The 15,776-nt window shown below is 54.9% G+C and overlaps 1 protein-coding gene across 4 annotated transcripts in view; it reads right to left on the bottom strand.

Moving 5' to 3' along the window:
- PLXNA2 (plexin A2) overlaps positions 1–9,741 on the bottom strand; it is a 233,699-nt gene extending 223,958 nt beyond the window's left edge. For all 4 annotated transcript variants that reach the window (XM_024976076.2, XM_024976075.2, XM_024976077.2 and 1 more), the window contains exon 1: positions 9,019–9,741. The gene's annotated coding sequence lies outside the window, so the exon portion shown is untranslated. The remainder of the gene's footprint in view (positions 1–9,018) is intronic.
- Positions 9,742–15,776: the final 6,035 nt, after the last annotated feature.

Genomic DNA, 15,776 nt, shown 5'->3' with positions numbered 1-15,776 from the left:
GCAGTGCAAACGGTTTTCTTCATAACATTCTGGAAAAGAAACCCCAGGCACCTTGTCACCCTCGCTTTCCACCTCTGGCTCTTGGGCAGTGCTGCGGAAGGCACGGGGCTCCCTCTGCTTGCATCCGCCCTCCCGTGCTGTTTCCAACAAGGGGCCAGGCTCTGCGCTGAAGAGGGGAGGGCTGGGTCAGGGGGAGCTTCTTGGGCTAGTAGAAGACAGCTTCTCCCCCGACATCCTGCTACGTTCTGCCCAGGGATCAGCTCTGCCCAGGGATCTAGTTCCTGAGCCCCAGGGTCTAGCTTGGGCCCTGGGCCCTAGTGTCTGCAAGTGCTTTTCATGCTGTGTCCATCCCATTCATATCCATGCTTCTAGGAGCTCCCTCTGCAGACAAATGTAAGCTGATTGCAGGCAGGCAGCTAGGAGCTGAGAACTCTGCCCTCTGTCCTTCATTGGAGGCTGACTCCCAGGAAAATGCCAACGTGTCAGGTCTGTGATAGTATCGTAAATCTCTACTCTTATATGTGAAGACATCAAAGCCCCAAGGGTAGCAAATTCAGAATTCAGACTCCATCCCCATGGCTTAGTCCTAACCCAGAGCCACACATATGACCTGGGTGCCAGGATCACCGTGGGTTTTGTTCTCAGTTTCCAGTCTCCACTGAGTCTTAAGCTCTTCATCTATTTCTACATATAAAAATCTTTAGCACACAGATTTTCTTTAAATAAAATCTTATTTTTATCAGAAAATTCCAAACAAATTTCAGAGAGAGAGAGAGGGGAGGGGAAAACAATCTCCAGCTTGGCTGTATTTCTGCTCTAACTTTTAGAATTATTTTGCACATTGTGACAATTGTTGTTTTTCCAAATCCCTTAACATTATCTTCCCATGCCCAACTCCAGAACCAAAGGCAAGCGAGGGCGCTTGAAGAGTCAGGGAAAGAATTCATCCCCACTATACAGATGAGGAGACAGAGGTGCTGTGTGACGGGCAGGACGCCATTCTCCCAGAGTGTCTTGGGGCTCCCTCGTATCTCCCTCTTTGACCTGGGAGCAATTGGAGGATGAGCATCAGTCAACAGGTGAGAAGGCTTTCAGGAAGATGGAAGAGCCACAAGTGTAAAGGCAGGCCCTTTGTTCTCATGCATCAGGACCCTAACCTGCCGCAAGCCTCTTCCTGACCATCTGTTCCGACCCCTCTTAGCTGCTCTCAGGATCTTGAAGGCGGGTGCCAGGTGTGACTTCCCAGTTTCACAAATGGTTCACACGGTTTTCTCAAAGCCTCTCACAGCTAGGTTCTTGGGCCCAGAACCTGCAGGGCTTCACACACTGGGGGTCACTCGGAATGGGCCGTTAGACTTGAATTCTGTTAATTTCCAGATAAACCTCAGGGGGTGTTTGCCTGGCCGGAACCTATTGGTTATGGGTTTTAATTTCACAGACAGTCAAGGGACTTGCCAGGAAGGTCTGGGTGGCTGGGGTGAGAGTAGGGGGCCAGTCCTTCCAGGGGCTTGTGAAACCCTGACTGCCTCTCTCCTGGAAAAATCACCAGCCTCCAGCGTGGAGCAGGGGCTCAGATCCTGTAGGGCTGGCTGACCTGGCTCCCAGGGCTGGGCACAGTGATGGAGCCTGGCCCGTCCGCCTGGCTTTGGCCAAGGGCTTCCAATGAGAACCCCGAGTTCAGAAAGCAGCTTCTTCTCCCTCAGGTATCTTTGTAGCTCAGGAAAAAAAAAAAAAAAGGGAAGCTGCAATGGGGGGCGGGGGTGGTCAGGGGAGGTGGGAGGTCAGAGGCCAGTGTAATATTTACCCAGCCCAGCTGAGGCCTTTCGCTTTCATGGAGCAGGAAACCGCTTCAAAGCGGCAACGTCCCCTGGTGTCACTTCTGTCTGCCCGCTGACCCTCCTGCCTCCACCGGGCAGTCAGGGCTTTCTCACCAGCCCTTCCTCCCCTCCTGAACCTTCCACCCTTGGCCGCTTCAAGGCAGAAACCCTCTGCCCTGCCTCCTGCCCAGAGAGGTGCCATGACTTGTCCATGGTTGCACAGCGATGCCCACACCTGGGCGCTCCAGCCTTGGGCCTCTCGTCTTTCCTCTGAGTCAGTCATCTGTCACTTGGGGACGCAGGGCAGGCACTGGGGTTACAATTCCTCACCCGAAGCCTCTATACCATCCACCACCAGAGCACCAAGTGGAAACTGAGGCCAAGTAAGCTCCTGGAGCCTCGAGTTCGGTGGTTCTTCACACCGGGCGGGGGCGGGGGTGCTTACAAATTCCTTTTCTTCAGAAATACACACACACACGTACACACATACACGTATTTCTCAAAAGCATAGACTTTTAAAGGTTTCAAAGGCCTCTTACAGTCCAAGCACGCCCCCTGGTTCTGTCCACCCCAGGCCCGGGTCTCCTCGCACCCCAAATCTGATCTGAACACGTCAATGTACAAGCAGAACACTACCCTCCATTATGGGATTAGAGAAAGTTTTCAAGTTGAAGTGAGATCCGCCTGCTTGTAACCTCCCTCCCTTAATCCTCCTGGCCTTCTCTGTGGACAGAACCTTTAAAGGAGAGTCCTTCTCCAGGAGGCAGACAGAAGGCAGGGATGGCTCTTGGAGGGGGCTTTCCTGCTCAGTCAAGGTGAAGGGGGGAAATCCGAATATATTTTCTCTGGGTTCCCTTTAATGGGTTCCTTCAGACAAGAGTGCGTGCGCTAACAGCAGGATTCTGGACACTTCAATGTGAATACAGATGAGTAACAACATTTCTTGATGAAGCACAGTGGAGTCCAAGCTGCCAGCTCCAGGAGACCGGAAAGGGATGCAATTTACATAGAATACACAGTGCAAAGCCCTTGGGAGGGTGCTACATGGAGATCTTGCTCTAGGATGTTGACTAATAGAAAACAACTACAGTGGTGTCAGTTTAAAATCCGTGGAGGGGGATGAGGGGAAAAAAAGGCTGGGGTAGCTCTGAGAGGGTGAGGAATGGGAGAGGGTGAGACAGGCCCTTTTGACGGGAACTGTGAGGTTTTCCGGCATCGCAGTCTCCCTCCCAGAAAACCTACGAGCCAAAAGGGAAACTTCTGCACCTCCACTCCCTCTGATCCCCCAGCATACTGCTAACTCCATTCTGCCTTTACTTTCATATTGAAATTCAGGGAGGGGAGGTTCATTTTCCTTCCCTCCCAGGATGCTGTAAGTGTCTTGAAGGTAGGATCAGTTATATTTTCGTCTTGGTCCTGGGTGTTACACATTCCTGGCACTGCCTAAGTGATCAATTTCTACTTGATTAAACCTAAGTGGGTTCTGATTCCAGGTTTCATTGTCTTTCTGTCTTGGTTCAGCACAAGGGCAATGATTCTCACTTGGAGTTTGTTGAGCTGTTCCACTCCTCTTGCTGCTATCCCTCCCTGTTCCTCCATAGGCAAAGAAGAAACCAAGGTGGGAAGGCAGGCTTGTAAATGCAAAGATACAAAAAGTTTAACTCCCCAGACAGCGTGGAGAAGAAGTCAAGGTGCCTTAGTGAGGGCCTCTGCCCCCTCTCTCAAAGCTGCAGAGAGAACACATGTTTTTTGCAGGGGGCAGGCAGAGCAGGGGGGATAATCCACTGGCCCTGGGAGCTCTCCCCCACTTCCTTCTCGCAGACAAGCTGAACTCTGCAAGGGTGAGTCCACCGCCTTTTATCTCTCATACCGAAAGTAATTTTAGCCAAGGGAAAGCGGGATTAGACTTTCATAACATGATACATTTATCTTGTTTTTCTTTTTTCCTTGCTCTCTCCTCCCTCCACTCCCTCTTTGACCCCAGGTAAACGTGAGCCAAAGGGGGAGCCAAGATTAAATATCAGAGGAAGCTATCAGATCCTAAGAGATGCTCCTTTCCGGCCCGCTGCCATCCCCAAACTTTTAATATCTTCCCCACCCCCATCAGACGGTTACTGTCTGCTCACATGAGAAAAGCCTCTGGACCCTGTTCTCTCCATATTGTCCTCTGCTGAAATGAAAGGGGGAATTATAATTCAGAGAAAGGCTCCCACAGAGAGTATGAAGACAAAGATGAAATCAGTGATACAACGCTGACGTGCGTTCAGTTCCTGAAAGGTCTCTTTTAAAAAGTCTCCTCAGGAGCAGTCTTACCACCACCTGAGACTGTTTGGAAAATGCACGTTTAGGGGGGCTGGGAGAAAAGGAAAGCCTGTGAAGGCACCTTGGGGTCGGGCCAAAAACTTGCATCGCCGATAAAGAGAGGCTAGAGCCTCTCCGTGGCGGGGCCAGCTGGCGGCCAGGACTGCTTGAGAATGCCTGCCCGCCCCCCGGCCCCCAGACACATCCTGCCAGCCTGGCAGGCCCCTCCCGGCGCGGCTCTCCCACCCTGGCCCCCTCTTAATGCCGCAGGCGCCCTGTCCTGCTCCCCGCCACCAGACGGGGCCCCGACGTCCCACCAGCAATGGGACGCTGCCCGTTGTGGCCTCAGAGCAGTGACAGCTGGGAGTTTCTAATATATCTTAACTATATTTTTCCTTCTCCTAAACAAAACAAACACAGCAAAAACAAATCAGAAAACACACACACACAAAACCCTCTACAAAGCCACCGTTTAGGGCCCAGCCTGGTTTTCAAGCGCCCCCTCTAGTGGAGAGAACCTGCAGCTTCGGTTTCCCGGTTCAGCCCCCTTTAAGGCCCGGGAGGACCCGAGGGTCGTTCTGCCCGCATCCTTCCCACCGGCGGTCCCTGAGTTTGCTCTCAGCCCTTCCCGCCCCCTTTCACCGTCAGGCTCTCTGTCTTCGTCTCTGTCCTCTGTCACCCCGCCCCCTCAGCCTGTCTGTGACTGCTCCTGCATCTTGCTTGGGTCTCACACGTGCGCCTGGTGCGCCTGTGTCTGGGTCTGCATCTCTGGTCAGTCTGCTGGTTCCCTCCCCACAAAGTTCAGGGCTCCAGGTCTGGGGAGAGGGAAATGCTTTGACCAAGCCATGGAGCAAATGGCCTGTCTCCGAGGGCCAAGGTGGGGACTCCTCACCCAACTCAGGCGTTCCCCCAGGGGAGGGAACCCCAGCCTCACGCCCGCTCCCTAGCAAACCTGGCACCCCCACAGGGCTGATGCGCACGTTTGAAGCAGTCTGTAGCCTGAGCTCGGAGCTCCGGCCTTGGAGGCCTGCGTGAACCCAGCATGCCCCCTCCGTCTACTCTCCCCACCATCCCGCCAGCATCCCCGTGGGGCAGCCTGCTGCCAGGCCAACAGCTGGCAGAGCCCCAGGGAGGGGCCGGCCGGCAGGGGTTGGGAGGAGGATGCTGGTGCCAGCGGAGGGGACAGAATAAAGGGTCAGTGGGGCCCGGGGTTATCTGGGGGCTGAGGGGAGACAGGGCGGATGGCCTGCGGTGAGGAGAGGGGGGCACAGGGAACACCCCACCCTGCAGGAGACAGGACCAGGCCAGGCCAGGGGCCAACGCTGAACTCACGGTGGGAGCAGGAGCCCCTGCGCTGCTGGGACCTTTTCTTTCCTCTCCCCGCCTCCCCTCTTCCTCTCCCTTTACACTTTCCCAGTAGGGACCTGGCTCCCCAACAAAGAACTTTCTGGCCTCTATTTCTGCCCTTGAATCCCAGATAGAAGAGTAGAGGTTCCCTATGCCCCAAAGGCCAGGAAATGGGGCCCTGGAGAAGCTGAGGGCTACACCCAGGGAGAAAGGGGGTGTCCAGCTCTTACCTTCATCCCTCCTGGCCCTTGGGACCAGCTGTTTGACCCCCTCCCCCCATCCCCGGGAAGAACAGCTTTTCTCTGTCTCCACAGGGCTCACCTTTAGAAACAACCAGACAAGAAGGGAACACCCCCCCACACCCCTCATTTACTCTAATCAGGCATGAAATCTTTGTAACTAAGTGGAAAAAAAAAAAAACTGTTTCCCATGAGGGAATCAGTTCCGTTCATTATTGCTGGAACTGAGCATCTGCGAAGGGGAGAAAGATGCTCTTAGAATGAATTGATAACAGACTGGCCCTGGGCGAGGGCGGCAGTGCTGGGGGGTGGCTGTGTCCACGAGCTCTAAAACTACAGCCCCCCAAAGCCTGCTCCTGCCAGTTTCCCTGTTGACCATCTTGACTTATTTGTAGTTTACAGACTCCAGTAATACGATGCTCCGGTCTCTATGATCAGAACGGGCCGGGGGGGGTGGGGGTGGGCTGCAGGCTTGGCTTGGGGTGTCTCTCTTCCCCTCGGCTGTGATGGACACAGATGATACTGCCCCCCCTCATCCCTGTCTGCGTGTGTGGAGACAGCTGTGTGGCAATGCAGGGAGACAGCTGGGGCGGGGGGTGGGGTGGGGGAAGGATATCGCTCCTGGAGACAGAAATCGCCTCCCCCTGCACCAAACCCCAGAGCTTGGAGAGGCAGCCGTAGCAGAGGAGGCAGGACAGAGACTAGAAACCCCCCCAACAGTGACAACTCCAGCGCCATAAATATTTCATGGCACCTGAACTGGCAAGTTGAGGCTGCTGCCAGCTGCCGCCGTGTATATTTAACTGTGTCACTGGCCTCCCCTCCTGCTCGTGTGTTTCCTTGTAATGTGCCCATGAAATAAAGATGAACAGAATCGCCAGAAGGATCTGGAAGTGGGAAAGGAGCCTGGTAGAGAAGTAGCTGTTCTTCAAGGGGTGTCTCTGGAACCTCATGTTAAGCTCAGACTCCACTACAACAGCTGGAGAACTTTTGCATCCGACATGCCTGCGGCTCTGATGGTCTAGAGGCTGGAGGGGGTGAATGTTCCCTGGTGCTCTGGGGACAGGGGTGGGTGTTCAGGGCAGCTATGAGAGCAGGGCCACCAACCTTGTAATTGCATCGTTTCTTTGGGGGTGATGGGACACCACCATTTACTCTTCATTTAGCCTAGGGCTGCAAGGCCAACCAGTCCCCCCGTCCGGCACCAGGCTATGAGTGACCCTGGTCCTTACATCCTGTCAAAGAGAAGGGCCAGGTGGAATCCCCTTGCCAGACTCTTGGTCCTGGGCAGAGGGGCCCTTCCCACTCTCCATCACTTCCCACCTTGACGCTCCTCAGCCACGTCTCCATTGCACAGCGCTCTACACGTCATTTCCATTTAGCTGCTCTGCAAGCCAATCTGCCCCATCCTAATATGATTTGCTGAGGACAGCGAGGGAGCAGAGAGGGCAGCCCGCCCTACCCTGCCGTTATCAGTGGTGCCCGAAGATGGCTGGCTGGAGGGCTGAGCGGAACCACTCTTTCAGGTGACGCTGACAGCAGGCGAGGACACGTTCTGGGATGAGGAAGGGTGGGTAGAAGCAGAGATGCCAGGTGGAAGAAGGGGAAAAGCAAAACCTCACCAGGGCATCTTGCCAGATGGCTCTTAGTTTACCCACCTTGCTCTGGACCCCCTCTCCCCAGGCCAAGGAGGGGACAGCCTAGGTAATTACTTCAAAAGGTACTAGATGGGGGTGAAGGGAAAGTTAATGAATTCTTCTCTTCTTGCCAGGAGGTCACGGGAGAGACAGCTGCTAGCAACTCCTGGAGCATTCTGGGGTGACTGCACAAAAGTTGTGCATCTCAACTGGGAATAGCTGAATTCTTCCAGCCAGAGCTATCTCTTCCCTGGGCTCTGTCGCTCTGGGGAAGGCCCCAGAACCCAAAGCCTGCCCAGAGGGAAGAGTGAAGTTTCAAGGTCTGGGAAAGAAGCCCAGCAAGACAGGAGCCTGCTCTTGTTGGGGTGGGGGTGGAGGCTGAGCTGAAGCTGACTCCCAGCTCCCAGAAGGTCCAGCCCTGCCCAGCCCAGTACTCATCTTCATCTGCCGCTCATAACCTTGTCCACTGTGCTCAGGGATAGAAGGAGGGGGATTGAGTGGGTTCCCAGATCCCAGTGGGTTCCCTCCAAGCTGCTAGGTCCCCAAGCCACCACCTCGAGCTGGTCCTGTCTCATGTCCTGTGTCTACCCACTGCTAGGATATGCCATGGTTGCCCTAGGATCTTAGATTCTCACAGGAGACCAATGATATTTCCACTACCCACTTCATAGGGCTCTCATTTCTAGAAACAGCTGACTCCCTCCAACTCCATCCCTACAGGATGAGTCTGAGTAGGTAGCTCTTTCCTAGAGCAAGGGTCATGCCAAACAGGTGGACGTTCGTCAGGGGCCTGGGATGGCAGTTTCGGGATGGCTCTCTCTCTCTGACCATCCAGACCATGATTAACGTATGTATAGAGACTACCTGTGGGATGGAGAAACAGGGCTAGAATTTTCTAAGATCCCTACATCACTTGTGGGGTGGGGCAGGAAGAAGCCTAAGGAAAGAAATATTCTAAAGTGTCTTATAAGGGGCCTCTCAGACCCAAAGTAAGCTCATCCTTCAGCCCCCGACCCTCTCCTGCAGCTCAGACCTGGGGGTGGCGGTGATGGGCGCTTCACCTCCAGGGCGCACAGAGCACTTGTCCCATTCCTGCCTTGGACTCCTTCCCTGAGCCTCGGGAAGCTGCGCCTAGGATTCCCGAGTTCCCTGCTCCAAAGAACCGCCAGTGGCCTCCAGGGTCTCTGGGCTCCGGAGTGAACGCCGCCCTCCCCTCCGCCCCCAGTCGAGCGGCGGCCACCGTGGACCCGGCTTTCCTGCGGGTGCGGTGCCCGGGTAGGCCCGCCTGGGGCTGCAGCTCTCGGGACAGCCCCGCCACCCCTGCGCTGCCCGGAGCCGCAGCTAGCCGGCAGGTGCGCCGTGGAGGCGCGCGGAGGAGCGCCGCCCGCCAGCAGCCGGGCGGGGAAGCGAGGCGCCGGCGGGGAAGCCGGGGCGTGAGGCGGCCGCACCGAGTGAAGCCCGCACACGCGCGCGCGCCCGGGCGCCGCGCTCCGGCCCGCGAAAGTGGCCGGCCCGGCGCGGGGACTCGCCGGCTGCAGCCGAGCCCCGGCGCTCGGGGCTGGGACCCTGCGGAGGCGGGGCACCGGGGAAGCCGCCGCGAGGCGAGCGCGCTTCGGGAGGATCGGGCGCCTGGCAGGCGCCGCGGACTCCGAGCGCCCGGCCTCGGGCGCCGCTTACCCAGCTCGGAGATATCGGTCTGTCCTTCCGTCCCCGGTCCGACCGCTTCGGCCGCCGGCTACCGAGGCCGGCGCGCTGCCTGCTTCTCCGGCTGCTCACGGCTCGCGATCACGCGGACGACCGCATCCACATGGAGTCCAAATTCATTAAAATCCACGTCAAGCCACCAGCCACTTATCTGTATTCCTGAAGTGGCCCCTCGGTCTCCGGCCCGCGAGCCCCTCCGTCCTCCGCCGCCCGGTGGCAGCCCCGCCGGGCGCGGTGGCCGGCTCGCGAGGAGAACCGGGAGGCGCCGAGGGGGCGTGGGGGTGGGGGGGCGCGGCGGCGGTGGTGGCGGCTGGCGGTGGTCTCTCCTTGGGAAGCGGCAGAGCCCCGGCTGTCTTCAGATTTTTTCCAGCGCGACTTTCCGGGCTCCTCTGACATCAGCAATCGCGGCGCTTCCTTCCCTTCTCGCTCCCCGGGTTCGTTCACAGTCCCATTTCCTCCGGGAACCTGGCTCTCCGGATCTATTTCGAGGTTGGCTCCGCTCGCTCCGGCGGCCCCCTGGCTCCCCACGGCTCCCGAGCTCGCGCGGGGTCTCGGTCTGGATCGCGGGGTTCCTGTCTGGATCGCGGGGTCCCTGTGTCTGGATCGCCTGCCCTTTCGGCTGAAAAATTCCCAGCAACTGCGTTCGGCCGCGCTCCCGCTCCAGTCTGGCGCGGACGGCGCTGCGCCCGGCGGCTCGGCTCCCGCGGCGGCGGCGGCGGCAGGGCCCTGAGCGCCGGCCCCCCTATATTACCAGGCGGCTCATTATCATAGAGGCCGCGCGCCTTAACCCCCTCCCTGCCGGCCGCGCCCGCCCGGACGGGGGCCGCGCCCGCCGCTGGCACCGCCCTCTGCAGCCAGCCCCCTGCCCCTTCCCCGCCCACCCCCCCCCCCCCACCCCCCCTCCCGGACCTCCTCCTCCGCCAGCTGTCAACAAAGGACAACCAGCTTGGGCCGGGGGAGGCCGCCCCGCTGTCTTCTCGGCGCCCAACTCCAGCCTGGACCCGCCAGCCACCTTAAGTGGCCAAAGCGGGATTGCGGGGGGGGGGGGGGGGGTGGGGGGTGGGCACGCCAATCGTGCTGGGGCCTGGGAATTCGGGTGGGGGCCTCGCCGAGCCCCTCGGGGCGTGGGGAGCTCAGGACAAGCGGAGTGGGTGGGTGAGGTCAGTCGGGACGTGGACACCTCCCCCCGCCCCCCGCCCCTGACAGCATCACCTGTCACCGCGCGCATACTGCACAGTTCCTCTTCGTCTTTAATTGGAGGGGTGTGTGGCGGGGGGTGGGGGGACCGGCCTTTGGCTGATGAGGTTAAGAAGGGGGCTCTCGGAATTTGTGCAAGCAGATTCCGTCTGCTCGTGAATCTCAGAAAGCCAACAAGCTGTCAAATGAGGTTTGAAGTTGTTGTTGTTGTTTTTAATTACCATTTTTATTATGTGAAGAGGAGCCTTGCTCTGAATTGCAAGTTTCCGACTCTGGTTAGAGACCCTGGGCATCTGGCAAATGTAGGGAGGCTGAGATGAGCGGGGAGCTTTCTATGTCCAGACCCAGGAAGCCTTCCTGGCAGGGGAATCAGAGAGGTAGCGGTACAATAACTTGTTTTAATAAACTAAGGTGAGAGGCGCCTGGATTCCGGATGGCAGGGCCTCAGCGCCTTAACTTGCTTGCTTCCACGTCCTGTAGAATCTCGGTTCCCCCCGCAGCCTCTGCACGCGGCTTTGCGAAACAGGCCTGCGAGCTGGACTCCAGCGACTTCGCTGGATCTGCCTAGTCCCTGTTGGCGATCAGAGCACACGCGAGTTTACTCAATACGTCCAAGTATTCTGATAAGCTCCGTCTACTGCCCTCTCGTGGCCACAGCCCTCAGTGGTATAAAGAAAAGAGAAGGGGGAAGAAAAAAATCACAAGAAAGCCTAAAAGAAATCGCACGTAATTCTCAGGGCAGCAGGGGCCTTAAAGAACAAAACAAAAAAAAAAAAAGGAGAAATAAATGTAGACTCACCTGTTATGCTGTGCAATCACCCCTTGAATTAAGTAAAGTATTGTGGGGGAAATGTAAGATTTACTTCATCCACAGAAATTAGCTCATTTCTCAAAAGTTCTTTCCTCACTGTTAATTAGCTGAAATTCGTCTTCTTGTGACTTAAACTGGTTATTCTTTGTAGTGGCCTGTGCAGCCACAAAGAATTTGTCTAAGCTGTCTTTCCTGATCCATACCTGCTCTGTTCTTTAAACTTCTCTAGTATTTATTGTTGGCAGTCCTCCAGGCAATTATCATGTTACTCTATATTATTATTTATTTCTCTTTATAACTTGATCTTGTCTCTCCATCCAGACAGCCTTGCCTACCGTCTTAACTTTGGTTAGACTGAATATAAACCACAATTTATTAAGGAATATGATTTGAAGAAGTTGCTAGAAGATTTTGGAAAATTTCTTTGTTTGATACATGGAGCATGGGTCTGGTCAGCTCAACCCAGGATAGGCAGTGGTAGGCTTGGAAATACCTAACTGATAAAGCTTGAAGCTGAAAATTAGGACCTTCTGGTTCTCAAATCAAGTGCTGCATGACTCTGGAAGAGGTTCCATCTCTCTCTATTTTTGTTGTTGTTGTTGTTCAGTCGCTCAGTCATGTCAGACTCTTTTCAACCCCATGGACCGCAGCACGCCAGGCTTCCCTGTCCTTCATCATCTTCCAGAGCTTGCTCAAACTTATGTCCATTAAGTTGGTGATGCCATCCGACCATCTCATCCTCTGTTGTCCCCTTCTCCTGCCTTCAATATTTCCTAGCATCAGGGTCTTTTCTAATGAATTGGCTCTTTGCATCAGGTGACCCAAGTATTGGAGCTTCAGTTTCAGCATCAGTCCTTCCAATGAATATTCAGGGTTGATTTCCTGTAGGATGGACTGGCTTGATCTCCTTATGCCTCAACTTAATTATGTCTTGGGACAATTTTGATTTTGGTAGCAATTTAAATAACTTTCTAATCCTACCTCCTGTGGTCCAGAAATCAACCCTAGAAGGAAGAGTAAGGGAGGTGAAATGAAACACTCACTGCCTCCTCCACCCCAGTCTCCCCTCTCCCTTTCAAATGAATAGTGAAGAGAGGGAGGGAGAGAGGGAAGCCAGGCAGGAAAACCTGTTGCACGTGACCCAATGCCACCCAGTTTGCACATCGCCACGGAGCACAGCCTGAGGTCTGAGTCCTGTGACGTGATGGGGTGCCTGTGGCCAGCAAAACAACGGCAAGGACACTACTCGGTCTCCTGGGAGGCACCTGTTAAGCACCCTCAACTTCTCTGGGCCTTGGTTTGTCCATCTGTAAAATGGGAATTCCTACTTTGAATCTTCAGAGAGTTGTGGGAGCTAAAATAGAAATATATAGAAATGTTAGCAGATTTTAATAGTGTCATTAAAATGGAAAGATTTGTTCATATTTTTAGTCCTGATAGGCTAAAACAAATATAGGTCTTATGAGTTAAGCACATTATTACAACAATATATCTTGGGAATAAAAAAAGAACACCTCAGATTCATGCTGTATATTTAGATATAGCACTCTCTGAGGCAATGGCAATATATATGAGCCTTTGATCTTCAAAGGTGCTCCAATAATCATATCCTTTTGATCACTGGGTATCCATTCATTCATTCATTCCACAAACATTATTTATTAAGAGTGACTTTATTAGATTTCTTAAATGGAATGGTATATAGTACATGATTATTTCTTCCACACATATTTTTTTAAGGGAAATTATGCTGATAATCTTGCTCATAGGTTTCATGCCCTCAGACCCATCTACGTCTTTCTCGGACCTGAGTTTCCTGGCATCTTTGTGGGCTTTGATGTCCTCTTTCTCATCCTGTTCAGCTGATATCAAACTCATGGCCCCTGGGGACTCGTCAAGCCTCTGCCAGCCCCTTGCAGTTCCTCCTCGTGTCCATCAGGAGTAATGGTCACAGCCCAGCACAGCTCTGGGCAAGTGGTGGGTGTTTAGTAAATGTCTATCGGATGAATAGAGTGATGGGTGGGCAGATGTTTGCTGTAAGCCCAATCCTCATCTTTGGAAGACTGAAACAGGGTTTTCCTCGCCCCAGCCACCCACCTCTATCTACAGGCCACGGTGCACCTGGATCCTCAGTCCTGCAAAATCACCGGTGCCTACTGCATTGCCATTCTAGGCCCCATGCTCTTCTTTGCTGGTCCCCAGATGGGTGGCTTGGGCTGGGGAGGAGGATCAGAGGAGTGGGAGAGAACAGGACAAAGGCACACTCCGGAATGGAGCCGAACTTTGCCCGGGAGAAAGAAGCATTGCTCCTGCAGAGGCAGGTCTGGCTGAGCAGGCCTCCGCAGGCCTTTGCAAGCAAGCCTGAGACTTTGGGGGAGAATAGGCCCAAGTGGGCAACAAGCCCATCCTCAGGGGAAGTCCTCTCTGTCACAGTAGCAGCTCCAGCCCCACAAATAGATGCCAGTCCGGTAGCCCCTCGGATGGCGGGAGGTATTTTTGGTGCTGGAAGGCGGCCATACTTTGGCAGGCTTTCAGCATCCAGTCTGCTCTCTTTCGGAGGTTGGGAGGGTGGCAAGCAGTCAGTGTTGAGCATGGGAACGCTGCCTGCGAGTGTGCCCGTGCATACATTTAGGGGCCTGGGCTGGGGGGCTGTGTGCTTGGAGCTGTGGGCAGGAAGCCAGTGTCAGCGGTGACCGTTGGGTGGAGCATGGTCTCTTAGCGGGCTTGCCTCTAGCTCCCAGAGCTGAGACCGCGGGTGCCCCCACCAGCTCCAGCTCCCTTGGCTCTAAGAGGCCTGTCCCCTTTCATTTGCCCCACCCGTCCTGAACCTCCCCCATTTCACGGCAGGGACACGTTCCCCGGTGGGTGGGCCCTTCCGTCTCCCACCCGCCCACCTCACTTTTGCCAGTGGATGCTGAGGCAGGCACAGTGCAGAAGCAGCCGCCCCTCCGCCCCCCACATGGACTGGGACCGAGGGCCTGGTCAGATGGGCCAGACTTGAGTGTGTGGGCCAGGGCGTGTGAATGAAGAGCGGTGGGCCACTGGGCTGGGTGCTGGGGACAGCGGTCCAGGATGTGGCCACTGGGCACCTGCTCCAGGATTCTCAGCACCATACATAAAGATGTCAGCCACCTCTCTCCTCCCCTTCCGGCCCTTCACAAAGCCCGCGTTCCTGTGTACCTTAAACAGTAGCCAGCCTGTTAAGGCTCCAAATCAAACAAGGCGGGATTTCACTCCTTTCTCACTCAACCTCCCAAAAGTGGAGCTGGTGTGCCTGTATCCTCAGCTTCTGTCCCTAACCCTCCCTCTCTCTCTCCATCCATCAAGAATGCTGCTCTGGGAGGAGAATATTCTCAGAGGCTCAGCCAACTGCAGCCCTAAACCTATGTGAAGGGCCTCTGGATCCATCTAAAGACTCCTGTGTGTCCTGGGTGAGAAGATTGCAGGGGGCAAGGGAGGAGCGTGGACCGCCGGGCTTCAGATGTGGGAGGTGAAGATGGGGTGAAGGGCTCAGCTCCGGCGTGTGACTTTTGCTGCTGTTCTGTGTAGGGTACTGAAGACCTGAGAAAGGGTCCTCCTTGCTATTTTTTTCCCTAAGAGATCCCCCCAAAAGGAGACATACTACCGGTTTGGCCATGTAATCCCTGGCTAAGCCTCTCTGTGCCTCTGTTTCCTCATCTATAAAGTGGAAATGATATCCTTGGCCTGCATGCTCTGCTTCACAAGAATCCAACACGATGCTCACTGTGAGTTGGAGAGCACAACACATTTGTCTAACAGGGATGCTATCTTAAAGTTCTAAAAGTCCTTTTGAGAACCAAGCCTTCTCAGTTGCTGAATCTACAGTCCAACCTCTTGTTCAGTGTTTGAGAGAAAGAGTTGGGCGCCTTAGAGATACCCCTCTGCTTTTGGGGTGGCTACATCGTCTCCCCATCCCGTTGGCGTCCCTCCTTCTCTCCCACGCATCCACAGGAAAGTGCTGCAGACCGAGATTCTCCCCAGTTCCCTTCCTGTGTGGAAGCACAGGGCACTTCCCAGCTGCAATCGAGTTGCTCATAATTGTCGTCATAAAGTGGTCCATGCTAACATGTATTGGGTGCCCACCTTGCTTCCATCACTGCAGTTGGCAGTGTGCCTACCTGACTCCACGTCCTCACAAGTCTGGTCTTCATAGGTGTTACCACCCCACTTTCTAGATGAAGAAACTGATGATCAGAAAGCCAAGGAACTGACCCAAGATCGTCTAGGTAGTCCGAATTTGAACTTGGGTTTCTCTGACATCCCTTTTCTCTAGTTTTGTTCTCTTCTGAGGAGGAAAAAGGGATGAAAGTATGGGAGTCCGCTCTTCATGTGCCAGGACACGGGAGGCTCCAGGCCTGAATCCCCGTTCTCAGCACTGAGCTGGCCAGTGAGCCAGAGGCTCCTTAGGAGTCCTCATCACAAGTCCAGCAGAACATCACCGAGCTTCTGCTGAAGGTCAGCAGTGTCATTTTCTCCTACACAGGAGAGCGTGTTGCCATTGTTATGGTGATCATTATAAACAATCACACTGATGAGCTCAACTCTCCTTTCTTTTGCGGGGTGAATGCATTGAACTGTGAGACTTGGTCCAGAGGAAAGAAGTTGCCCACACGTGCAGGTCCCCACTAGCTTCTGTCAACCTCTGCCCCGCACAACACCGCAGGATAATGGGGTGATGGGCTGGAGCCCCAGCCTTAGAGAC

Source organism: Bos taurus, chromosome 16 (assembly GCF_002263795.3).
Source record: "Bos taurus isolate L1 Dominette 01449 registration number 42190680 breed Hereford chromosome 16, ARS-UCD2.0, whole genome shotgun sequence".
Taxonomy (NCBI): Eukaryota; Metazoa; Chordata; class Mammalia; order Artiodactyla; family Bovidae; genus Bos; species Bos taurus.
The sequence above is the reverse complement of the archived record's forward strand: the minus strand, read 5'-3'. Positions and strand labels throughout refer to the sequence as shown.